Source organism: Protopterus annectens, chromosome 2.part2, assembly GCF_019279795.1.
Source record: "Protopterus annectens isolate FY-2018-M chromosome 2.part2, PAN1.0, whole genome shotgun sequence".
NCBI lineage: Eukaryota > Metazoa > Chordata > Ceratodontiformes > Protopteridae > Protopterus > Protopterus annectens.
The window spans coordinates 773121208-773144792 of NC_056730.1; the positions used below are offsets into that span (position 1 = coordinate 773121208).

General features: G+C 42.2%; 1 protein-coding gene across 1 annotated transcript in view; it reads left to right on the forward strand.

Annotated features, from left to right (window-relative positions):
* Positions 1 to 23585, forward strand: part of LOC122795808 (arrestin domain-containing protein 3-like) — a 492470-nt gene that overhangs the window by 82278 nt on the left and 386607 nt on the right. Inside the window, exon 2 of the mRNA XM_044064144.1 lies at positions 17302 to 17508. The gene's annotated coding sequence lies outside the window, so the exon portion shown is untranslated. The remainder of the gene's footprint in view (positions 1 to 17301; positions 17509 to 23585) is intronic.

The window sequence follows — 23585 nt, forward strand, 5'->3', positions numbered from 1 at the left end:
TTAAATGTCTTGAATGTAGCCATTGGGGCCATGTGGCATACAGAGGTCCATGGAGGCAAGGTGGGGAACAAAAGGTGATAGAGCCAGTAAGTGGGAAAGACAAAAAGCCAATAGTAGGTTGTCTTGAGACAGCAGGGGTACCGAGCTACCATCCTGCAGATGTCCTGATAGGGAAGGATTTAGATGAGGCAGTACCATGTGTTAATGCAGTTACACGCAGTCAGGCTTCGAGACAAGCATGTGAGTCTGGTAGCCTGGGGGAGACCCAGACAGACCACATACTTGCAGCCAGGACTGGTGAGGTAGTTACCTCAGGGAGGAAGTACACTGTAGTAGTGCGACTGAAGGTGAGCCACAGCTGCTTGTGGGTACAGATGTTCCCTTGGACAGAGTGACTGCAAAGGTAGAGGTGAATAGTAATACTCAGGCTGACAGTGAGACACCACTGTCAGAGGATGCCAAACTTCCTGTGGAAGGGGAGCTGGGAAGGTTACAAAGAGAAAAATGAGACATGCTCAGCTCTCAGACCCTACATTGTAAGGCCGGAGGCAGGTAGCTAGTGAGGCACCTGATTCTCAAGGGAAGGGGGGGATCTGTATACTGGAACAAAGGGTTACTGTATAGAGAGTGGACCCCTGAGGGAGGGCTAGAAGATGAGAGGGTACAGCAGTTGGTAGTGCCTAGAGCCTGATATCTGGCACTTTTAGTCATCGCCCATGATATTCTCTTTGCGAGTCATATGAGCATAAAACATACAAAGAGGTGTATTATGCAGAACTTCTATTGGCCTGGAATTTCCAGAGATGTAACAGGGTACTGCAGGATCTGTGAGCAGTGCTAAAAGGTAGGCAAGGCAGGAGACAAGGTGAGAGCCCCTTTGATGCCTTTGCCTGTGATTGAGGAGCCATTTCAGAGGGTAGCTAAGGATACTGTGGGGGCCTCTGAGTACACCAAGTTGCACAGGGAAAAAGTATATCCTTGTAGTAGTAGATTATGCTACAAGATACCTTGAGGCAGTGACTTTGTCCTCTGTTGAGGCAGAAAAGGTGGCAAATACTTTGTTAGAGATTTTCAGCAGGGTAGGTTACCCAAAAGAAGTACTAACTGACAGAGGTGCCAATTCCATGTCAGACCTGCTGGCTTGTCTGTGGAAGTGCTGTGGGGTGAAGCACCTGAAGAACACCCCTACCATCCGCAGACTAATGGTCTTGTTGAGAGGTTAAACTCTACAATCATTTCCTTGCTACGGGCATTTGCAGACAAGTTTAAGAGGGAGTTGGACAAATATTTGCCCCATCTGTTTGCTTACAGAGAGGTTCCCCAGGAATCCACAGGTTTTTCACCTTTTGAGTTGCTATATGGGTATAGGGTGAGGGGACCTCCTAGATTTAATTTGAGATGAGTGGGAAGGTGAGTGTGAATCACACAAGGAGTCTGTTGTGGCATATATCCTAAACCTCAGGACAAGGCTCAGGGAACTCATGGGCTTGGCCCAGAAGAACCTGGCAGAAGCTCAACAACAGAAAAAGATGTGGTATGACAGGAATGTTCAAGCTAGAGAGTACGCTGTAGGGCAGCAGGAAAATGGTTCTCATTCCTGTCAAACACAACAAGCTGGAAGCAGCTTGGGAGGGACCCTACAAGGTTTTAGAAAGGTAAGAGATGTTAACTACATGGTATAACTGCTAGGTAGAAGCAGGAGCACAAATTGTACCATGTAAACATGATGAAACCTTACCATAATAGGGAGGCCCTTGTGCTGAGCATTTGCAGCAGATTGCAGGAGGAGTCTGAGGGAGATCTGGTGATTGATCTCCTCATTGAGGCTCGGACTGACACCTCCATGGAAGCAATATCCCAGCAGCTATCTTCTACCCAGGTTCAAGAAATCTGAGCAGTGTTACAGAAGTTTGGGAACATGTTCACTGGGACACCAGGGTGCATCCATCTGGTGCAGCACCAGGTGGATACAGGACCCCAAAGGCCTATTAGGCAGGCCCCTTATAGGGTGTCTGAGAGAGTCAAAGACTCTGAGGGAGAAGATACAGGAGATGTTGGAACTAGGGGTAATTCAAGAATCCAACAGTCCCTGGGCCTCCCCAGTAGTGCTGGTGTCAAAGAAGGATGGCAGCACCAGGTTTCGTGTAGACTACAGGACATTAAATAGTCACACAGAGTTGATGCTTACCCCATGCCTAGGACAGATGAGGCCCTAGAGCAGCTGGGTGGGGCTAACTAACGTATAACCATTGATCTTGCCAAGGGTTATTGGCAGGTGCCCTTGACTCTGTGCTAAAGAGAAGTCAGCCTTTATGACTCCTTTTGGCTTGTATGAGTTCACAAAAATGTCCTTTGGGATGAAAAATTCCTCAGCAACTTTCCAGAGGCTGGTATATCATATCCTAGCAGGAGCAGGAGGGTTTCCCTTGCTTACCTAGATGATATTGCCATCTACATCCATTCCTGTCAAGAGCACCTTCAACGTGTCAGGGAGGTGCTGGGAAGACTATAGGGGGCAGGGTTGACCATTAAGCCCAGAAAATGTCAGGTGGGTATGGCAGAGGTCTCCTACCTGGAACATAGAGTAGGGAGTGGTAAGATCAGGCCCGAACCTACCAAAGTGGAAGCCATTCAGGCATGGCCTACACCTGTTACCAAAAAGCAGGTGAGGACATTCTTAGGGACAGCAGGGTACTACAGAATGTTTGTCCCTGGTTATAGTGCCATAGCTGCTACTCTCACAGACCTAACAAGGAAGAACAGGCCGGATAAGGTAGTGTGGACCACAGCATGTGAGCAGGCATCCCAGAAGCTTAAAGAAGCTTTAGGAGGACCATCCCTGTGTTAGCCAGCTCAGATAACAGCAATTAATTTTTGTTGTACAGGTGGATGCTTCAAACCATGGGGTGGGGGCTGTACTTAGCCAGACTTCTTCAGAGGGAGACGAGCACCCAGTGGTTTATCTTGGTCGTAGGCTCCAACCTAGGGAGGAATACTATGCAGCAGTAGAAAAGGAATTTTTAGCCATAGTATGGGCACTGCAGAAACTTCAGCCTTATCTGTAAGGAAGAACATTCACTGTAGTTACATATCACAATCCCCTAACATGGTTAAGCAGAGGCAGCCAGCAAAATGGCAAGTTGCTAAGATGGAGCCTAGGTTTGCACGCATATATGTCAGTGCAGCACCACAGTGGAATTAGCAGTGCCAATGCAGATGGGCTCACAAGACAGGGAATGGGGTAGGGTATACTCAGATAGAACTAACCATCTCAAGCAACATTTCTCTAGAGTCACTTGAAAAATTAGCTTGAGTTCTCTGGGGGGGGGGTGTTAAGATAGATGAAGGCTGCCAGCCTAGCCAGATAGAATTTTATAGATAATTCTGTCATTTCTAAATATTAATGTAACCCACAAGCTTGTTCTTTTAAATGCGAAAAGACTGTATTGGATGTTGAACTGGGAAAATGTCAGAACAGTTCACTCTGCTGTAAAAAACTGATAAGTCAAGCATTGTAAAATTATTTGATCTGAAACTCAGAGCTGAGATGTCTAGAGGGAGGCATTCTGCCTATTGTTTTGAAGTCAGAATTAATGGTTAGAAATGTACATGTATAATTTCTTTTATTGCTTTGGCTTCCTGACCAGTTGCAAGATCAAAAGGGCTATTAACCTGTTTAGCCTGGAACACCGAAAGAAATCATGTAATCTGAAATGAATCAGTGGTACTATGTTATAAATTTAAGGAAAGAAAGAATGAGAGCATTTTGAGCATTTGTCTTGAGAACATCCAAATGACCACTCTGCCTGTGTCTATATGTAAGTTTATTTTAGAACTGTGTTTTCTCTTAGATATAGCTAGGAACTAGGAAGATTAGATTAGTTTTTTTTGTATTGATGCCAGAACTTTTCTACTGTATTATTTTAAGTATTGTTCTGTGATCTCTGAACTCTTGACTAGCGCTGTGTAATAAGAAGTAGTATCTGGTGTTTTTATTATTTATTATTAAATATTTTTAAACCTTTCAACTGTGGCTGCTTTGTGTAGAAATAATTTAAGCTCTAGAGCACATTGCATACATATATATATATATATATATATATATATATATATATATATATATATATATATATATATACATACATATGTGTGTGTGTGTGTAGTGATACTATCCAAGTCACTCCAAATAAGCCTTGACTGTACAGTTGTACTTACCATTTGGATAATAATATTGCACAGTTGGATAATACTAATGCACAGTATAACTGGACACCCTTTCATAAGGGCCTTTTGGTAGCTGATAAATATTAGTGAGTGGTGGCAGTGATTTCTACCATATAGTCTCGGTAAAAGGGGCACAGCTGGAGAACCTGTGCCAGCCTTTCCCAGGAGTGTCTGTGTGGTTGTATATAACTCTTATCTGAAAGCATGTGTGTATCAGCTACTTGGGCCGGGACATGAAGCACTGGTTGGACAAAGAGGTGGTGGAGGTTTTAGCTTGCCCACTAGGCTAAGATCTGGACCCTATAGCTGTGCCAGTGGGGAGTCTTATTGGGGATCTGGATAGAAAGGGAGAAACCAGCCCCAGACTGACTGTGATCTCTGTGTGCTCTTAAGGGAAATTGTACTTTACTGTGTGTGGGTGTATTTGTTATCCTTTCCCTATATGGATGCCCCTCACTGGTGTTAGTGATGAGGACTGAGGCTCCTTGATTGCTGGGCAAGTGTATGGGCGTCACATGCACATTTAGTGTTTCAGTTTGTGTGGTGCCATTTGTTTGAATCATGAAACTATATGGTGTGGTAGTTGTCAGATTACTGTGAGCAGTCAAGTAGGTCTAAGTACAGTAGCCACTGTCTACAGTCAAGTTATACCACCAAGTGTACCAGCATGGTACCTATTATGGATGGAAGCAAAGACAACATGGCAATTTGAGTAAGAGAATTCCTGCGCTCATGTAAAATATGTAAAGACAAGGAAATGATTCATAACATAAGCTTTCAGGTGACAGGACGGCAGTAGCAGTGCTACAGTGGTGAATGTGAAAGTCAGTGGGCAGCAAAGCCCAAGGAGACAGACTATTTCTTGTCACCATCTCCCAAGAGACTGATATAGCAGATCCCGTGGAAGTATGTAATGTCATCATGGACTAAACAGTCAATAAACCAGGCAGAAAATATGCAGTAAGGTAGAAAGCAAAGTGGTAGGCAGTGTCCCACATGGGTAGATTAAACCCATAGGAAAGTGTTATATACTGTAGTATTTAGATATACAGTTTGAAGTTATTTTATTACTGGCCATTGACTAAGCACCAAACCTTCATTTATTTGTTCCTTGGTTTAATACTGCAGGACCAGCAACAACATGTTAACTGTACTACTTTATTCCACTCTTGCTTCATATGAAATATTTGTGTAAGCTGTTTTAAATCTTGCCTGGTATTTTATTCCATTTTTGTTTTTACTATGAATCTGCGTGGCACCTATTTCATGGTTTAATAGCAGTGTCAGATGTTTGGAGTACTACAGAATTTTGTGTGGAATCTTGTTTTACAAGAAGCTTTTGATAATTGTTTTCATAGAGAGAGAGAGAGAGAGAGAGAGACAGAGAGAATCAATTATTCAGGCCCTGGTCTTAGTCTTTATTTAAGTATTTGTAGATTGTCTGATTTAACAATGTTAGTATTGTGCTTATGTACGGTATTGTATTAAGCATTTTGGATCACTTAATATGCTATACAAAAAATATTTAAGCTCTCTGAATGTTTTTTTTTTTTTTTTTTTTAATTATCCTTTCAATGATTCTTATTTGATTTACAAGTCTTTGACATTCGGGGCACACAGGAAAAAGCATGTCAAGATAGACATTGCCATTTACCATAAGATTAACTTATTTTAGTCCATTTGTTGACAGTTTTTTTTTTAATTTGCCCAAATAGCTTATTTTTTTCAGAAGTTAACTCTGTTGTTAACTCTTCATATGAATCCAGTTTTTGTTATGATTCTTTATCCTGGTTCTTGAACAAGATAGTATGATATGGTGTGATTGCTTTCTTGTCTCTCTGATTCATTTCATCTCACCTGCAACAATTAGTATTTTATGAGTAGATTTTGAAACCTGCAAGCATTCACATATATTTTGAAGACATAGGGTCAGATACTGGAAGAGCACTTTTGTGGTCACTCCTAGGTGGACACCCTTATTTAGCATTTAGACCTAATCTCCACTCTGAGATATAACAGCCCATTGACAACCGTCTGTCTTTCTATTAGGTTTTGCCTGGTTACAGGTTATCATCATAAATAGATTAGTGGGACACTGTCCTCCTTTGGTTCCCCTGTATGGCACTGGACACTAATTTAAGGTTCTTACAAAGCATGTCTCACAACAAGCTTGTAGTAGAAGTACGCTCTGATGTTTTCTCTATTTTTTTACTTTGCTGCTGTGATAGTGGTAGTTGTCTCCAAGATAGGATGGGGTGCACCATTTGTGTTAAATGCAATCTAACTGGCCAGGCTTGACACTAAATCGCCAAGTTTTTTTAATATGCCCTGAGTGCAGGAACACACTACAGGTTTCTCCTCATCTGCTGCCCACATAATGGTGTGAGAACTTTCCTATGAGTCCATCAAAGCTGTCATTAGCGCTGTGTTATACCACCAAAATCTTGTGATTCTTTGTGTTTTCATCACATGGTTTAACAATGAGTCAGTTGCTGCTGCTAAAAAAATTCCTCTGTATTATGAAGGGATTTGAGGGTGCTCAGATTATGGCTTCTGTAAACCAATGATCAGACCATACTTTTTTGACTTGTCAATCCTGTTGGGAGCAAAGTCTTCATACATGGTGGTGGTGGAACTGGGGTCATGTTATAATCTCTTTCTGTTCCACTTTGCTTTTGAATTCCCTCATTTTAGTCCCCCCCAGTTGTATCTTGAGTGCCAGATTCTTTCCCAAGTTATTTCTTTTTTATTTTCTCCACCAATCTTTCAACTTCTTTTTGAAGAGAGTGGTACCACTACACTTATTTTAGTATTTGCCTTTAACAGATAACTATCCAGTGATACTGACTGACTTGCCCCCACATTGCGTACACTCTGTCCCACTTAAGACATATGGGCCACCGTTTGAATTTGAGCTGCAGTCCTTACAGTAAGAGAGATGAAGATTGGAATGTCTGGGAAGAGTGCTCCTTCACAAAGTCGAACATTCAGAACCTGTAAATGCATATGGCCGACACCATATGCTCGATTTTCAGAAGCTCGACTTCGTGAAAGGGAACAAAAAAAAAAACATAACACTAAAAAAGTGTTTCTGCAGGGAGCAAGTCCCCCTGCACCCCCGACACCCTCCACTACTTATTTATTCCAACTCTGAGATTGCACTACAGCTCAGAAAGGGAAATCTCCGGTTCTGCGCTGTATGCCATTCCCCATTCACACAGTCGAGCCTGTACAATTTCGAGCATATGGTCCCGACCATATGCATTTTGAGATTGTGGCCATTCGACTTTGTGAAGGGGAACCCTGGGAAGGTATAACAGTTTACAGAGTGACTAAATTAATTTAATCTGGATAATCATTTTTCACAGCAGATTTTGATCTCTCATAGGAAAGCAATTTACTTGGTCAGGCACCTCTCAACAGCAGCTAAGCAATCAATTGTGCTCTTCCAGGTGCTGGGTAATCTGTGCCTGTCACCACCTGTTAGGCTTTTCATCACATCAGTATAAGATGGCTGTTTGTTTTATTGATAATAAATGCTTAACCATCAGCATTTCCTTCTTCAGACTCCGTGAGTTGCGTCTGATTCACTTTGACTATTTATTCATGTACTTTATTGATGCTTAATTTTCCTGACCACGGTAAGTTTTTGACTTGTTAATTCAACTTTGCCCCTGAAGGCTGGATCTCTGGTTATATTTTGCATAGGTGCACTGGTATTGGTTTTATGACATGATAGCAGATTTCTCTTTGAGATTTTAGCATTTTTTTCAAGTTTACTGAAAGAGAGCTTAGGTATCCTAGCACTCACAAAAAAAAAAAAAAAAAAACAGCTTTGGATTCAAAAAAATCTGGATATTTTCTGCACAATCTTGAACCCATCATTCTTGGTAAGATCATCTTCTTCAAGGCTGTCTATAGATATAAAAATGCTAATAGACTTATGGTACTTTATAGATCCTTTTTCAATCTTACAGTGTTACTGAACCTGCCGTACTAAAGAAATTGATTACAAGTATAGATTTGCAGTCATGGGGCTGCATACATACCTGCTGACTGCACAAGACCCAAAAGTTTTGAAACATGAGGAGAATAAATCAAAGATGACTTCCCTGCTTAGACTAGCAGAACCATATTGGTGTCAAGCAGGAATGGAAATTAAACCAGAAGGGGATAAAAATCAGGCAGCGACTGAATGTGCCTAAAAGTTTATTTATTTTACATTTGTTGACCAGGATTGTCCGACTGAGCTGAAGAGCCCTTTTTCAGCGAGGCCCAGGGAGAAAAGCTCCAATATATTATACAATTTTCATTATAAATTAGCATTAATCAGCAATGTTACAGGATTATTACAAGGCCTTAAGTAGTAATACAATGTTATACAGTGTCAGTAATCAGGAGTACAGCATAACTATTTCAAGATGTATAAAAAGAAATATGTTAAGATGAGTATAGTTTTTGGGGTAAGTGGTTACAAAAACCCAGTATTATCATGCTGTAGTTGCATGAATGCAAGACAATTACAACAGAATGTTTCTCTGAGGCAATTTCCTTAATAGATTTTAGAAGACAGTAGAAAGAGTAGTCAAGGAAGATTAGAGAGAGCTAGTGAGAAGAGTGAGTTAAGGGCAGAAAGTAGATAAAGGTATGAGAAGTAGGGGGTGTTAAGGAGGGAGAGTGCAGTGGCAGGACCAGTGACTTTTAAAGTGCTCTTTGGTGGCTGTCTTAAATTGTTTAGTATGTGTAAGGGTCCTGATTTTTAGTGGGAGCCTATTCCAGACAATAGTGGGGTGATAGCTGTACATGTTTCGTCCAAATATAGACTTGGGTTTGTAGATTTGTAGTAGGTCTTGGTTAGAGCTTTGGAGAGGTCTGGAGGGGAAGCTTTGGAGAGGTCTGGAGGGGAATAATGGGAGATGAAAGGAGATAGTGCTAAGCAGTAGGAAGGCTGGTATAGGATAGAATGGATGATCTGGAGCTGAGAGAGAAGAAGCTGGTGAGGCCATTCAAGCCAGTTTAGGTGTTTTAGAGAGAGTGAAGGGATTTGTAGGTTTGTTGGGTAGCAAATCTAGCTACCTTGTTGTAGGTAGATTTGAGTTTGGTCAGGAGTGCTGAGTTAAGATTTGTGAGAATTTGAGAACTGTACATTAGACTGGGTAGAAGGTAGGTAAGAGAGAGTAATCTTGGCTTCAGAGGTAAGGAATTTCTTGTTACGGTAAAGGGGCCCTAGTTTTGAGTGAGTCTTTTTGATACAGTTATTAGCATGCAAGTCAAATTTAAGCTGAGCCTCAATGTTTACGCTTAAGAGCTTAGTACTGGATTCTACCTGAATGGGAGTGTTATTAAGGGACTGTATGGAGAAGGAGGGTTTAATATTGTTTAAATTTTTAGGTAGGAAGAGTAACAGCTTTGTTTTTTTAGGGTTAAGGATGAGCTGGTTGTTGGAGAGCCATGTTTCAACTAAGTTAAAAGATGCCTGAGTAGCCGAGAAGAGCTTAGAGGGAAAGAGTTGGCTGTGGTGATGACTGTAGAGTCATCTTCATATTGCACTAAAGATAACTAAGGACAGAAGGTATAGAGCTGATTAGTAAAGATATTAAAAAGTAAATGCCCTAGGATAGACCCTTGAGGTACATTCATTTTGACAGGGAGAGGAGGAGAGAGTGCAGAGTGCCATCTCACTGATTGAGATCTTTCAGTGAGGTAGCTGGAGAACCATGCAACAGCATCAGAGGAGAAGTTGAGGTTATGCAGTTTTTGCAGCAAAAGAGAGTGTGAGACAGTATAGAAAGCTTTTAAGAGGTCCAAGAACAGGCAAGAAATACATTTAAGGTCATCCGTGGCTATAGAGACAGTGTTGAGGAAGGATAATAGAGCTGTAGTGGTGCTATGTTTGGGTCTGAAGCCTTGTTGAGTGGGTGTAAGCAGATTTTCCTGTATTAGATACTGCATAACATTATTTTATTATTTTATTTATTTTATTTTTTGTTGAAAAGTCCGACTAGGTTCCACAGAGCCTGTTTTCAGCGGAGGCCCGGGGAGAAATGCTCCAGATGCATGTCTTTGGAAGATGTTTATGAATACATTAAAGTGAAGGATCAGATAAGAATCAAGAAATGTATAAAATGCATAAATATAGTTGCAAGTACAGAAAACTCCTGGAACAACCTCATGTCGATCAGGATCAAATGCAAGAATGGTTAAGGAGAGATGAATTCAAGCCAAAAGATGAAAGGTTAATGTTGGCAGCCCAAGATACTGTACTAGTTGCATATTGGTTTACAAAGTCCATTGAACATGTGGGAGAAACAGACAAATGTAGGTTTTGTAAAACAGAACTGGAAAAAGTTGCATAGCTCATTGCTGGTTGTCACATACTAATGGCAGATGTACTGTATACCAAAAGGCATAATGTGGCAAGACTGTTGCACTGAGGATTCTGCAAACATTTCTAATACTGAAGTAGCTGAAAAACACTGGACACATGAGCCACAAAGCATCATAGAAAATGAAGTGTAAATCTCATGGAGCCACCCATTACCAACAGTTTAAAAGACAGATGTGAGAAAACCAGAAATAGTGGTCTCTGAAAAGAGGATAAAAGTAGCATTGATCATTGAAATCATTACAACCGGTGACTACAGTGTTTTGCGTACAGAGAGACTCAAAGTCATAAAATATCAGGATTTGCAGACAGAAATGAGAGCAATGTGGAAGAAAGATGCCCGTACCTTTCCAATAGTAGTAGGATCAACGGGTTGTATAAAAAAGAATCTACAATCATATTTAGATATGTTACCGATACATGTAATGCCATATGAATTACAGGAGGAGTCATTACTAGGCACATTGCTGGTGTTGCGAGGAGCACTTCTGGCTGACATCAATCATTGAAACAATGTTCATGAACTTTAATCATACTTTGACTTAGGAATGGGGTCTATTCCTATCATGATATTAGAAACCCAAATGATTTTGGAGAAATTAAGAAAAGAAATGAATAACCTGCATATTGCTGGAGAGTAGCATTTCTGTTTTGCCCTAGTCCTGCTTGAGCATTATACAGCATTTACACCTGTTGATTGTGATGTTATAGTCAAACATTTTCATTCTTTCTGTTCTCACCTCTACTTTCCTTGATGGGTCTACTGCCTATTTTCCAGGCTCTATCCAAATGGTAGATTCATGCTCAACTACATCATACTCCCTTTCTCTGGAATGTGGAGTTCCATAGGGCGGTATTCTGTTCATTTCTTTTCAAAGTGTTTATTTTCTCTTTGGGAATCATTAGAGGGAGAAGCCCACATATTGCTTTGCTGATGTCACTCAGCTTTACATCTCCTTCCCACAGGACCATATACTGACTTTGTATTCCCTTGCACATGAGTTGGAGACAGTCATCTTTGGCTGTCCGAAAACTAGTTGAAGCTTAACATGTCAAACACTGAGACCATGACCATGTAAGAATGAAGCCATGGTTGTTTACACCACTGTGAGATTGCTGACTCCGTGTTTTATTTCTTGATATCACTAATAAAGCAAGTTTTTGTGAACAGTGCATGAGGTGGAGTCATCCTCAATAATCAGCTGACATTTAGGGACAAAGCCATGACCAAATTGTCCTGCTTTCATCGGAGGAAAATTCCCAGAATCAAGCATCTCATACCTCAAAAAGACCTCTTTAATGTCAATGATGATCTGGTGTGACTATCAGTGGCACAGCAAGTAGCACACTTGCCTTTGGTGCTGGAATATCAGCAGGCTTTATGTTCTATTCACATCCCGGATGATTGGGTTAATTTTTCCATTGCTAACACTACAGTGAAGCACTAGGGAGGTGTGGCACTCCTGAGTTTGCCTCCCTTCAAATGAGTCCTCATCTGCCTCATTTGGTGATAGCTTAGGTGGAAGATCCCACTGTGCTTACCAAAAAGAATAGGGGAATTGCCCAGGTGCCCTGGTCAAATTTCCACAAGTCAGTGTAAACACCACTGTTGAGCTCCCTAAAAGAAACCACTAGTTTAGTAGGGCTGGGTCTATATTACAACTGTGAAAGTCCTAAACAGCAAATACAGAATCATCGACACATATTACCCAAACCACGAATACACCGAACACCCTAAACCACGAAATTCAAAATCTCAAACTGTCATAGTTGTCCAACCCCACTGCGTGCTACATACTACCTACCCAAACAAAATAAATCAGCCACATACATACACTAACCAAAACCCTACTTCTAACCCTACACTAAACCTTACATACATTACTATCTTTGCACTTACTTTAACCCGCACCATAACCCTAATGTCAGTAACTATCGCACACTTACCTTACGAAGCTATACCACAGAAGGGCCAACCATGACAATTCCACATTTTGGATTTCGCGTTTCAGGGCGATTGGTGTTTTCACATTTTGATGTATACATGTCGACATTTCCATATTCAGGTAAGTGGACCTTCGCAATTTTAATAGGGAACCAGTAGGGCTAACTCATTTGATAAATTAATACATTCTCTTGCCTGGACTGTTGATGCCTTGTGCTTTGGGCTTCACGTCACCTAACTGGAGCAGCTAAAGCTAATGCAAAACTCAGCAGCAAGGTCAGTAACAGGTACTTATATTATCAATGTAATCTTTTCATTCTATGAAGTTTGCAGTGGCTTAAGTCAGTTTACCTGCGTTCTGCTGGTTCACCAAAGAACAAGTTATATTTAATTGATTTTTTTTTTTTTATTTAAATATATATTATCCATCGAGAAGCAAAACCAGAAATGCTAATTAAAACACTTGCCCACTGCAACCCACCTTGCTTATGTACATCAACTCCATGGCACACAGTAGTTGGCAAAAGTGAAAAACCATGGTGCAGTGCATTGACAGCTGCTATAGTACAAATCACAAGCAAAAGAAATTGCACTAAAGCTGCCTGCATAAACTGCACTCATCAAACTGTAAGATAATCAACAGTCACCTTTTGTAGTTGTGCATAGGCCTGCTTTTACAGAGATCATGTGTGCTGCTCAGTATACTGTATTATCCGTCTTTTTAGATTAAATATAATTACTAGCCTTACAAAAGTAAATGGTGTCTCAGTATCCATTTACTAATGTCCATTTGAGGAGATAGCTAATTTGGTAGCAGTGCACAGCCTGTCCATGGACAAATTTTGTGTGAAGGGCACTGACTTGTTAGTTAATATCTGAGAAACTGAGGTGTTTTTTGTAACACTTTGTAATTTTCTCATTTCAGCAAAGTCCACAAATGTCAGAAAGGCAAACAAGCCAATAAATCCAAAAAGATGGCTTGCACCAGTTGCAGGCAAACGTTTTATTCAAAACAGCAGTGAAAGCTTGTAAGCGCTTTCGTCCCAAGTTTAAAACAATACGCAGGTAAACTTGTCAATAATACCAACATGTGGAATAGTATCACTGCCCTTTGCTAGAACCAAGTGGGCAGTCTGAACCTTGTCCATGGCTTCAGTAACTCTTTCAAAGAAGTCTATTCAACTGAGTAGACAAGATTAGTCTTTCACAAAACCAAATTGATTAGGGTCTAGTGAATGTACATCATCTATTAGATTATTTATAAATGAAACCATGATGCATTCCATGACCTTACAAATATTGCTGGTTGGACTAATGCTTTTAGAGTTTCTGTGGTCTGGGTTTGATATTGCACTTATGTTTTGGTACCACTGTAGCCAGTATCCTGGCATCTGGTACAGTCATGGGTAGACTAAGTTTGAAGAGATTCAAGAGGGGTCTGGCAAAGCTGTATTCGCATTAAGTAGGACACAGCCAAGTATGTTTTCTGGACCCAAAGAGCTGGTGTTTTTGGTTTTCGATATAGTCAACAGGACTTGACGTAGATTGATTTTTGGGGGTGTTAGGGGAAGTTTTGATTGTCAAGACGGGAAAGCAAAGGAACACATGCAGAGTGAAATTAGAGTACTTGATTTGTCAGCTAAGATAGTTGCAGTATCCTCAGGATCTGAATAAGTTAAGATATTGGTAGTGTCTTCAGGATCTGAATAACTGATATCGTTAGAAAAGAGTGAGCGACACCATTTTCTTCATCAGTAGTTTCAGTATATTCTTAGCTGTTGAAGGCCTAACCCTCGTGGTCAGAATTTTTCCCGTATGAATCTCCAGGATAATTTGCTTGAACTCTGTAAATATTTTAGCCTGCTGTTTTTTTTCTTTCTTTCCTTCTTTTTAATACAGGAATCCACTTAGATCCTTCTGCTGATGTATTCTTGAAATACTCGGCAATTACAAGCAATTAAGGCTAATACCAGAAAAGAAAAAAGAAAATGAAGATGCTGTCATATATTTTACTGTAAATCTCAAGTAGCTCCTCGAGCATAGTCTGCCTTCAAGGTGTAAAAGTGTCAGATATTCACCCATTTAACTAGCCATGAATAATTAACATGATCAACATTGAGTAACATCTGAAAAGCAGCCATTATAAAACATGTTTCTTAGGGACCTCATTCTTAAACACCAAGGAAAATAGAATATTATATTTATATAATATTATATTTAAGGTATGCATTCTCCTCCTACCAACCCTTCTCTCAAAAATTGGTATTAGACTACTTAATATTTGGTTTGAAATCAGCAAAACCAAGAAAACTTTAAATGTTCAAATACTCTGACCTAATGTGCTTAGTCACTGCATCATAAATTGTCCATGCATTCCAGTCCCATGACAAGTCACTCATGAATGTGGTTATGGTGGATGCAGACTTGAAAATATTACTTTTGCCACATCTACTGGTTTCAAAAACTTGGTCCCAAACGCACAATCTGACTGTCGTAATAAGTCTCAAAATAACTACTTTTCTAATTTTTCTGTATATTAGCCTAAACTATAAGAAACAAAGGGGGAAGAAGGCAAGATTTCTGGCAGAACTGGAGCAGCAAATAATCTATGCCATTACTTCTACCATGTCAGAGTATTTGATCACATGGAAAAGAGATAATATTTCCTAACAGGCAGTAGTTGTATGTAGTACAAATTAATACTTCTTGTCAAACATGGAGAAGTTGTGACAGACAAAGTAAGAATCTGATAATGTGCAGTAGTTCTAAAAAGGACAAGAAGAAACATAACTAGGACATATTTTTTTCTCCTTGTTGTTATGTTAACAAGGAAGAAATAGCTTCTACACCATAAAATCCATAACCTTAGACAAAAAGAACCACTACTACCATCTACTGCAAAAACATCAAAACAAACCTCAAAAGTTCTGGGCAGGAATAAACAAACTACTCACTCCACCCAGGCCAAACCACCACCCCACCTCCCTCAGCTTCCCAACAAAAATTCCCAGTAGACATTGCTAATAACTTCAACAGCTTTTTCACAGAAACTATCCAGTCTCTACCCAGCTAACTGTCTCCCAATGGCTCTAATTCTAATGCAGCCACACCCAGTACTCAAACATACTTTACCTTCCAACTTCTTCCTGCTCAACTTATTCAAGCCCTACTTAAGAAACTAAGACCCACCATCCTGGCTGCCGACCTCTTCCCAGCAGACTATCTGCAAAAGGCTGCTGACACCATAGCATACCCCATCTCAATCTTGATTAACAGAGCTATATGTGAAACTACTGTACCCACTATATGGAAAATCTCCCATGTCATCCCTCTCCATAAAGAAGGCAGTTCCACTGAACTGTCAAACTTTAGACCCATAGCTATTCTGTCACCTGTAGCTAAAATTATGGAGAAGTGTGTACACATACAGCTCATGCACTACCTCACACAGAACAAGTTGTTGTCCAACGTTCAGCATAGCTTTAAGCCACACCATAGTACAACTTCTGCCCACCTCTCTTTCTCTAACATCATTAACCACAACAGCAATAATAACAAACTATCCTCAGCACTCTTTCTAGATCTATCCAAGGTTTTTGACATGGTTGACCACAAAATGCTTATAAACACCTTGAAGGCCTTCTTCTTAAACAACCATGCACTCCAATGGTTTCAATCCTACCTGCAGGGCAGGCAACAGGCAGTCCTATGGCAGGACAAGCTATCGTATCACCTACCCATCATATTAGGAGTCCCCCAGGGCTCGATACTAGAACCCCTTCTTTTCTCCATCTTTATCAATGACCTTCATTCATTCATCTCAGATGCTACCTGCATTCAGTATGTGGATGACTCCACCTTGATTTGTTCTGACACCTCACCAGCTACTTTTTTCACATTAACCCAAAATACCTTCAATACAGTAGAAAAATGGCTCTCCAATCAACATCTAATCCTAAATGAAAAAATACTGTGTTCTATTTAGTATATACTGTATTTTCAAACTACTGCTAGCATGATTATTAGCTTGAATAAAAGCTGCAAGAAAGATATGAAATATAAAGGGTTAATTTAGAAATAGTATAAAATGCTGAAAAATAAGTAGTAAGTGTGCTGGCAAAGCTTAATTAGATATTGGCATCCATGTAAAGGAGTATGTTATTGAGAAATAAAGTTTGTAAAAATAATTGCGTAGATGGCAGCTGGAAGTACATCAATGAAGTAAAGAGATGTAACATCAAGCAAGATAAAGTTGGAACATCAGATAGTGCTGAAACACCATGTTTCAAATAACTGAGTTTCCTTGGACCACCAAGCTTAAATCAAGGAAAAATCAATAAAGAAAAACTGTTATACAAAGAAAGAACTGTATTACATCAGACTTTGAGAAAATACCAGACCTTCTGATATAAATGTAACTGTGCATAAACAAGCTTTGGGTATTTGCCAAAGAGAGCTGACAGCATTTGTGTTACATACTTGTTGATCTGAAAAGAAAATGTGAAAGCAAAGCGTATTACTTGAAACAGTTATCTTCGTGTATTTATTAACTGAAACAGATATCTTCTTGTATTTATTGTACTCAGTACAATACAGTAGTTAAATGAACTGTGGATTGTATGCATGTAAATGCAACTAACAGCAAGACGTGCATAAGATTCCTAAAATTCTTCATTGGTGAGCCACAGTTGATAGACCGAATGGTTTCTTATTGTGACAACTACAGCTTCTTTTTTATTTTATTCAGTTAGTATGTTCAGTTCCAGTGAAAACGTTTGCCTCCATCTTCTGTACAGTAGCCAGTAGCAGACCAGAGCCTCTCTGCAAATTCCTCCGGTCCTGTGCATTCCCACAGCTGAATCTGCCAACTGTAGTTGTCCTCCTTTTCAGAGAATCAACGAGGGACTTTCCACACTTTCTCGACGGAAGACTTGATCACCTTCCACACAAACTGGTAATTTTATTTTGTTTCTTATTCTACAGCATGGATGCCATAACACAAAAAAGTGTTAAATGTAAGACTACCTTCCAGGTAGACCATAATAATAATAGTGCAGACCATGTATGGTCAGGATTTAAAGATTGGTATAAACAGAACTGTAGCACATGCAGCAATTTATTAGTTAATGTTGATGTCAATGCTTTATGTAAATGCATTATGTTTGACTGGTATCTTAAACAGCAATAAAATTTGTATGACAGTAAACGTTTATGTCCTTTCACCACATGTAAAATGTTAAATCTGAAATAGTTAACTTCATTTTATCTGCAAACAGTGGGTATATGGATCCGTATCGGATCTGAGCTGGCAACTTTTTTTCTAGCATTTGCTCCAAGCTCCGAGCTCCTCCCCTTACCCATAATGCACTACCATCTCCTACCTTCCCCCAGATCTCGCTTGCCGTGCAAGTAGTGCGCATCGTGGTCTCCTTTGCTCTGAGCTCAGGGATAGTAAGTGTTATTAATACTTTATCTCTTGTGTGTCTGAGTGATTTTTTTCCCTTCCTCCCCTTTTTTAGTGTATCACTTGTTCGTCGGTTTAAAAAAAAAAAAAAGTTTTGTTAAACTTGGTAGAGTAGTTGTTAGGCCTGCCCTTCCCCTACCTGTGTTTATGTGTGTTTTTTCTGGTAGGTAGTGTTTTCTTTTTGGGTGCAGGACTATGGCTGATCAGCCAAAATCTGTTTTCAAGAAATGTACAGAGTGCGGCCATAAGCTCTCCCTGGCTGATGGTCACACTCTGTGCGTGATTTGCTTGGGAGTGGCACATTTGTCTACTCAATGTGCTATCTGCACTGGGTTCAATCCAAGGGCCTTCATGGATCAGAAGGCCAAGTTAGTAGCCAAAGGCCTTCTCCCCGCATCCATGCTGGAATCTGCCATGGCCTCGGTACCTAGTGCTTCACCTCCCACCCAGACAGGGACTCAAACTCCCTCTTCTTCTGGTGCTGGGCCTAATAAAGACAAATCTACAATAAGCATGGCTGACAAGGAAAAGGACAGAGAAAGGCACAAAGAGGATAGGGACAAGAGAAAGGACAGACCTCGTAAGAGTTCCCTGGACAGGGAGCTCTTTCTTAGTCCCCCTTCTAAGGCCATGAGGCCAGTTTCTCCATGGCTCCAGTCTCCTCATTTCTCACCGGAGCCATTGGAACATTCGGATCTGAGGCGTTCCTCCCCGTTATTGTGCAGACCAGCAAGATCCGAGTCAGCAGTCTCTTTGCGGTCAACTTGGAGTTTATCGGACTTGGACATGAACAGGATGATGTGGAGATTCATTCAGACCCAAATACAGATGGGAGTCTTGCAAGGCCCCTCTCCCTCTGGAGGGGGGACCTCTATGCCTTTTTTCCACCCCATCTCTCCTTCCCTGATCCATGCTTCAGCTTCGGGGCTCTTGGAACTGAGGTTTTTCAGAGCTGGTAGCTCAGCGCCGACCGTTCCTCCAAACTCGACTCTGGCTGTTACCTTGAGTTCCTTGGATCTGATTAGTTCAGATCCGAGCAACTCTTGGAGCTGTGGACAGGGAGTTGAACCCAAGGGAATGGATTCTTCAGCTCGGCCCTTTTCAGATCTGACCCGTTTCCTTGGATCTCAGGCTACCCTTGCTTCGGCTCCGGTCCTCGCTTCGGATCCGGGGAGGGCGTCTTCCTTGCTGGGTGCTAAGGTGGTCCTCTCTCCCTTGGCCTTTGAAGTGGTGGAGAGTGTTCTCACACAGGGATTGAAACCCCAGCCCATCCCCTCGGATTCCACCCAGGGCCCCCCTGGATTTGGCGATGACTCCCTTCATCCTGTCTCAGGGATAGCCCGTGCCAGAGGATCCCCAGGTTAATTTCCCTGAGGACCCTCCTGTGGCTCACGAATCCTCTTTTGAGAGTCCCACTGAAGAGGGTCACCATAAGCGCAAGTGCAAAAGGAGGCACTTGGTCTCCCCGAGTCCCTCACTAGGGACACTGACTTAGATGAAGAGAAGGTTCCCCCAGGTCACCTCCCGAAGACATCTTCTTTGGAGAACTCATGGAGATCCTCCGCCAGAGGGGAGGTTGGTCAGCCCCAAAACCTTCTGGGGATGAGTCAGTGTTCCTGGAGGCCTTTGGCATGGGCCCATCTACTTCCTGGGTGTCCCCGCCAGCATATCCCTTGGTGGACCTTATCACCACATGGGCATGGAAGGAGCCTGACACCAGACAGCCCATCCCCAAATGCCCTGACACAATTTTATCTCCCCCTTCCGACAGGCAACCTTGGTCAAAAGAAGCCCCAGTTGATGCTATGTTGGTTGCAGCAGCCACCAAGAAGGAACTAGCACAGGAGAGTTCCTCAGTCCACCCTCCAGACAAGGAGTCTAGGGTCAGTGGATAGGTTTGGGAAGCACATCTATTCCTTGGCATCCTTTTCAATCCATGCGCCGAACTACTTGGCACATGTGATCTGGCTACAGCGAGACCTTGCTTCAGAATTCACTGAGTCGCCCCCAGAGTCTTTATCACCACGGGACAAACAGTTGTTCTCTTATGAAAATGTCTGCTCTGAAGTCAGTCTCAAACACGTCTATGCGGCTCCTTTCCCATGCCATGGAAGGAGCAGCTAGGGCGGCTGGGACAGGCATAGCCATGAAGAGTCATGCCTGGCTCAGGTTGTGTCAGTTTGCGGACTCTTTCAAGGCATCGTTTATCAACGCTCCCTATGACGGTTCTTCCCTTTTTGGGAAGATAGTATGTGACACACTTGTCCAGAGTGAAAAGGATGGGAAGACTTTGTCTGCCATCTGGATCCGCTTCTCTAACCCTAAGTGGTCCTTCTCTAGGAATCAAAGAGGGCAGAAGAAGATGTGGTTCTGAAAATCTCAGTTTTCCTGGGATTCTCAGGACAACTATTCCCCCAGAGGCAGAGGGGGACAGGATTGATGCTGACCCAGAGGTAGAGGGGGTCCCAGGAATTTTGGGTTTAGGGAACCTTTTTCTGATACACCCGGTCAGCAGCCCTGAGGGGTTTCCCGACTGTCCTACTCTGGAGGAAGTCGGGGGAAGATTGTCCATACACCCAGCAGCATGGGAGTCCATTATGACAGATCACTGGGTGTTACAGATAATATCCAAAGGTTACACTGTCCCATTTGTTGCCCCTCCAAATATTCCAAAACACCTCTCAGATGTTCCACCCGCTCACGGGGAGGCCGCAGCTTTAGAGGTTTCAAAGCTGCTTCTCAAACGAGCCATCAAACAGGTCCCCCCGATCAGTCCGGATCAGGCGTCTACTCCAAGGTTCTTTTGGGCCCATTTTAGACCTGTCAAAGTTGAACCTGTCTGTAGCCAAACAGAAATTCTGGATGGTCACCCTACAGTCCATTCTACCTTATCTCCGAGAGTGCAACTGGATGTGCTTGTTAGACCTCCAGGATGCTTACTACCACATAAAAATACACAGAAACTCCAGGAGGTTTCTGTGCTTCCAGCAGGGAGCCAGTCATTTTCAGTTCAGAGCCCTACCCCTCAGTCTCACCACAGCCCCCAGGGTGTTCACCAAGGTAATGGCAGTTGTAGCAGCTCACCTGAGGCTTCAAGGTATTCAGAGGTTTCCTTACCTGGATGACTGGCTCTTCGCTGCACCCAACAAGCATCACCTGTGTCTGGCCTGAGATTACTTCATTCGGTTGGCAGATCTACTGGGAATTATAGCCAATATTCAGAAATCACAACTGCAACCAGTACAAGTTCTAGACTTCATTGCGGCACAGCTAGACACTTTGCAGATGAAGGTATTCTTAACTCCAGACAGAATCTTACACGTCAGGTGCCACATTGCTCAGATAGCCAACTCCAAGTCTCCAAAGGTGAGCGAGGTTCTCCGGGCTCTGGGCTCCATGGCTGCCTCCATATCGATTCTTCCTTGTGCGCGCCTTCATATGCAGGTTCTTCAATGGACTCTGGCTGTTCAATGGTCTTGGCTAGACCTGCCCATGGAATTTCCGAACAGGATCAGTCACGTCTGCAGGACATCTCTTCTTTGGTGGTTAAGTTCACCAGAGATATCAGGAGGATGCCCCTTCATGTTATTTCCAGTCCAAGCCACAGTGACCACGGATGCCGCCCAACTCGGGTGGGGGGGCACTGATTGGGAAGGACAGTCCAAGGCACGTGGTCCCAGTCGGAGACCAAGTTGCACATAAATGTTCTAGAGATGAGGGCAGTGCTTTTAGCGTTAAAAGCCTTTCACACTGTCCTTCCTCTTGGATTGATTGCAATTCAGTCAGACAACATGTCGGTTGCCTGGTATATCAACAGACAGGGGGAACCAGATCCTACCCCATATGTTGCAAGGCCATGAGAGTGTGGGAATAGGCAATCTCTACCGGTCGTTTTCTGTTAGCAATGCACATTCTGGGGCGCTCCAACATTTTAGCGGACAGATTGAGTCAGGCTATTCTGATGCCGTACGAGTGGTCTCTGAAACAGTCAGTTGCGGAGGAGATCTTCCATGCATGGGGTTAGCCTTGCTGCGCTCTCTTTGCATCTGCATCCAACGTGAAGTGCAGTGAGTTCTTTGTCCCCCAGAGACACTCTAGTCCATGCTTGGCCCCCCGGGCTTCTGTATGCTTATCCACCATTGCCACTCATTCTGAAGTTTCTTCAGAAAGCTTGCTGACTACGGTGCAAAGTTATCCTCATTGTCCTGTTCTGGCCTCATCAGGTTTGGTTCCTATTCCTTTGGTCTCATCTCTTAGCTCCCCAGTGGATTCTGGATCCCTGCCCGGATCTAATCTCCCATCCTTCAGGGGCCTATCCGCTAAATCTGGGCAGCCTCAAGTTGACAGCTTGATTGCTCCAGTTCCGTTGATTGCTAGGACTCCTGGTCTTTTATCCCCAGTAACATCCATTCTGGTGGCTTCTCTTAAAGATTCCACTAGGAAACTTTATCACAGTAAATGGAAGTGCTTTTCCATTTGGGCCTCACAGAGAAAACTAGATCACTTTACAGCCCCTGTTCCAGCGGTGTTGGATTTCTTGTCTGGCATTTTCCAGCAAGGAGCTAGTTCCTCCACAGTGAAAGTACAATTGGCAGCCATTTCTCATTTTCATGTTGGTGAAGACAACATTGCCTTAGCTTCCTCTAGGCTGTGTAAGGCTTTTCTTAAAGGTACTTTTCTGTTACGTCCCCCTGTCAAGGATTCAGTGCCTCCTTGGGACCTTACCTTTGTCTTACAGGCATTGGTGGCTCCTCCGTTTGAACCTGCAGCTTTGGTGGATTTAAAATTTTTATCCTGGAAGACAGCTTTCCTATTTGCCATTACACCTGCTAGGAGGGTTTCTGTCTGCCGTGCCTCCATATTTGGTCTTCCACAAGGATAGGGTCTCTCTCCGTACTAATTCTTCCTTCTTACCCAAAGTGGCATCTGAAGCAAACATAAACCAGTCTATTAATCTGTCCGTTTTCTTCCCTAACTTCCAAAATAAAGGTGAATACAAACTTCATTTGTTAGATATTCATAGACAGTTTCATTTTTATCTTCATAGAACAAAATTTTTCCGCAAGACTGACCAGTTGTTTGTTTCCTTTTCCAAAGCATTTCTGGAAAAAGCTATTTCTAAAGTTTCTTTGGCCAGATGGATCACTCTTTGCATTTCACATGCCTACAAAGCAAAAGGTTTATCTCCTCCTGGTATTGTTAAGGCTCACTCTACCAAGTCTGTGGCAACTTCTGCTGCCTTTTGGTCTAGGGTTCCTTTGGACGACATTTGTGCAGCAGCGACCTGGGCCAATTCACATACCTTCATTTCCCATTACAAATTAGATCTGATTTCTAGGGGTAGAGCATCCTTTGGCTCTGCAGTGCTCAAGAATATCTTTCCATAAGGGCCTCCCAGGTTTGGCATAGCTGGGGACTCTGTCCCACAGGTTGCAGATAAAATGAAGTTAACTACTTCAGATAAAGAAGTTATGTACTCACCAAAACGTTCCATCTGAGTAGTTATACTTGAATTTTTCTGCAACATTCCCTCCCTCCGTCCCCCGGACCTTGCCCTGTCCATTCAG